The sequence below is a fragment of the Agelaius phoeniceus genome, chromosome 7, assembly GCF_051311805.1.
Source record: "Agelaius phoeniceus isolate bAgePho1 chromosome 7, bAgePho1.hap1, whole genome shotgun sequence".
In the NCBI taxonomy this organism is placed as follows: domain Eukaryota; kingdom Metazoa; phylum Chordata; class Aves; order Passeriformes; family Icteridae; genus Agelaius; species Agelaius phoeniceus.
Window position 1 is genome coordinate 4952575 of NC_135271.1, and position 3670 is coordinate 4956244.

A 3670-nucleotide genomic window follows, 5' to 3' on the forward strand; every position below is an offset into this window, starting at 1 on the left:
GTGCATGCCGCCTGGCCCTCCGCGTGGAGGCCGGGCCAAGCCCGGGCGCCTGGGCCACCTCCGAAGGACGGCATTTGTGAGGTCGGCATCATCCCTTGCGGGGGAAGGCGGTCAGGGGCGCGGGCTCCCACGCCTCTTGGCTGGCCTTCAGAGAGTGGGTTGTTCCAGTGGTTTTTTTTTCCCTCCCCTTCCATTTTCTGTGTGCTCGTACGGTCGAAGCCAGGGGCGCGCCCAAGCGTCCTCAGCGCCAGAGTAACAAAAAGGGGCCACTCAGCGTGAGCAGTGCCCGAAAGGCAGACAACTCTTAGCGGTGGATCACTCAGCTCTTGCGTCAGGGGCGCGCCCAAGCGTCCTCAGCGCCAGAGTAACAAAAAGGGGCCACTCAGCGTGAGCAGTGCCCGAAAGGCAGACAACTCTTAGCGGTGGATCACTCAGCTCTTGCGTCAATGAAGAACGCAGCTAGCTGCGAGAATTAATGTGAATTGCAGGACACACTGATCATCGACACTTTGAACGCACTTGCAGCCCTGGGTTCCTCCAGGGGCTACACCTGTCTGGGCGTCTCTTGACGATCAATCGCCGTCCAGGGGCCACCCCGGTTGCGTGGCTGGGGTCGCCTCGCAGGCCCGTTGCCTGCAGCGGGCGGCGGCGGCAGCGGTGGCGGCGGCATCCTGCCGGTGCCCGGAGGGAAGGCGGTCAGGGGTTCGGCGAGGGAAGCGTTTCCCTAGGCGGGCCTTGATCCCTTCCCTGCAGCCCAGCAGGCGTCGTCGTTGTCGCGGTTGTCATCGTTGTCATCGTTGTCGTGGTCGCCGTGCAGGGCCTTCATCCCCCTAAATGCAGACTTGGGGAGCACTCCGTTGCTCCCCCCTCCTGAAGCGAGCCGCTGGGTGGAGCTCATCCTCGCTGGGGCCGCGCCGTGGATGCGGTGGCGCGGCGGCCTGGGGAGAGTGAGAGACAGCGTCGAAAGGCGCCGCTGAGGGCCGAGAGAAAGAGAGAGGAGGGTGAGAAGGGGAGTCGAGGCACGGACCTCGCCCCCGGCCTCCCCCCTTGTGCAGTCGGCTGTCTGCGGGTGGGAACCATGGCAGTACCATGCCGTGCTGCCGCGCACGCGTGGGAGGCGACAGCACCTGGGATGGGGGTTCCGACCCCCTCCTCTCCCTTCGCCCGCCCCCCTCCTCTTCTGTCACGGTCTGAGGGCGCGCCCGAGGGGCGCCATCGCTCCTCTCTCTCTCCCCACCGAGGCCATCGCACGTGCCACCGCCCAGCCGGTCCTCCCGCGCAGGGCTGTCTCTGCCGCGCTCCCTTTTCCGTTCTTGTCTCCGGGATGGGGCTCTCCGTCTCTCCTCATCGCTCGCTCGCTCTCTGTCTCCGGCCCCCTCGGGGGGCGGGGGTGTAGCAGGCGGGCTGGCAGGCGGGGGGAGACAAAGGCGGCCATCTCCACGCGTGCGCGCGCACAGCGTGGCCGAGCTTTGGGCTTGCGACCTCAGATCAGACGTGGCGACCCGCTGAATTTAAGCATATTAGTCAGCGGAGGAAAAGAAACTAACGAGGATTCTCTCAGTAACAGCGAGCAAAGAGGGAAAAGCCCAGCGCTGAATCCCCACCCCACGATGGGGCGCGGGACATGTGGTATACAGAAGCCCCCCTCCCCGGCGGTGCTCTCGGGGGACCCAAGTCCTTATGATCGAGGCCGCAGCCCATGGACGGTGTGAGGCCGGTAGCAGCCCCCCAGCGCGCCAGGCCTGTGGCTTCTCGGAGTCACGTTGCTTGGGAATGCAGCCCAAAGCGGGTGGTAAACTCCATCTAAGGCTAAATACCGGCACAAGACCGATAGCCAACAAGTACCGTAAGGGAAAGTTGAAAAGAACTTTGAAGAGAGAGTTCAAGAGTGCGTGAAACCATTAAGAGGTAAACGGGTGGGGCCCACGCAGTCCGCCCGGAGGATTCAACCCCGCGAGTTGTGCTCAGCCGGTGCGGGTTCGGCGGATCCTCGCCTCCGCCTCCCTTCCATCCCCCGGGGCAAACCCCATCTGCGGGGGCAGGCCGGCCAGGGCAGGCCATTGCGGGGGACCGCCGCCCGGACAGCGGCCAGCCCTGCCCGGGTGCATTTCCGCCGCGGCGGTGCGCCACAACTGGCTCCGGGTTGGCTGGGAAGGCCTCCGGTGGGCAGGTGGCCCGGCACCGTGCAAGCGGCGGCGGGTGTTACAGCCCCCGGACAGCAGGTCTTGCTGAATCCCGGGGCCGAGGGAGAGGACCGCCGCCGCGCCCTCCTCACCCCCCATTGGTGGCGCCTTGTTGGGGGGCGCCCCTTTCCCCCCCCTTCGCCCTCCCGGGGGGGAGGGGCACGGGTGGCGTCCCCGCAGCGCGGCGTTTCACGCAGGGGTGCAGGACCGGGCCCGCCGGCTCCTGCCGCCGCTGTCAACCGGGGCAGACTGTCCTCAGTGCGCCCCGACCGTGCAGTGCCACCGGGCCGGGCTTGACAGGCCGCGCTCCAGCACCCGGGGTCCACGGCGATGTTGGCTACCCACCCGACCCATCTTGAAACACGGACCAAGGAGTCTAGCACGTGCGCGAGTCGGGGCCGTCGTCGAAAGCCTGCGGCACAATGAAGGTGAGGGCCGGCGCGCGCCGGCTGAGATGGGATCCCGGGGCATGTGTCGCGCCTGGCAGCCCCCGGAACACCACTGGCCCGTCTCGCTTGCCGCCCCCTCGTGGGGCCGGGGAGGTGGAGCGTGAGTGTCCGTGCTAGGACCCGAAAGATGATGAACTATGCCTGGGCAGGGCGAAGCCACAGGAAACTCTGGTGGAGGTCTGTAGCGGTCCTGATGTGCAAATCGGTTGTCCGGCCCAGGTCTAGGAGTGAAAGACTAATCGAACCATCTAGTAGCTGGATCCCTCCAAAGTTTCCCTCAGGATAACTGGCACTCGGCAGTGTTCAGTTTTAGCCAGTAAAGCGAATGACTAGAGGTCCTGTGACTGAAACGATCTCAACCTATTCTCAAACTTTCAATGGGTAAGGGGGCCGGCTCGCTGGCGTGGAGCCGCACCGTGGAATGCGAGTGCTCAGTGGGCCACTTTTGGTAAGCAGAACTGGCGCTGCAGGATGAACTGAACGCTGGGTTAAGGCGCCCGATGCCGACGCTCATCAGAGCCCAGAAAAGGTGTTGGTTGATCTAGACAGCAGGACGGTGGCCGTGGAAGTTGGAATCCGCTAAGGAGTGTGTAACAACTCATCTGCTGAATCAACTAGCCCTGAAAATGGATGGTGCTGGAGCGTCGGGCCCATACCCAGCCGTCACCGGCATTGTGATGCCCGCGGGGGCTAGGCCCCGACGAGTAGGAGGACCGCTGCGGTGTGCCTCGAAGCCTGAGGCGTGGGCCCGGGTGGAACCGCCGCAGGTGCAGATCTTGGTGGTAGTAGCAAATATTCAAAGGAGAGCTTTGAAGGCCGAAGTGGAGCAGGGTTCCATGTGAACAGCAGTTGAACATGGGTCAGTTGGTCCTAAGCGATAGGCGAGCGCCGTTCCAAAAGGGCGGGAGATGGCCTCCATTGCCCTCAGCCGATTGAAAGGGAGTCGGGTTCAGATCCCCGAATCCGGAGTGGCGGAGACAGGCGCCGCGAGGCGCCCAGTGCGGTGACGCCACCGATCCCAGAGAAGCCGGCAGGAGC

General features: G+C 64.8%; 1 non-coding gene across 1 annotated transcript; it reads left to right on the forward strand.

Moving 5' to 3' along the window:
* Positions 1–411: 411 nt before the first annotated feature.
* Positions 412–564, forward strand: LOC143694572 (5.8S ribosomal RNA). The gene has a single exon (XR_013183153.1). It is a non-coding gene; the product is annotated as a 5.8S ribosomal RNA (ribosomal RNA).
* Positions 565–3670: the final 3106 nt, after the last annotated feature.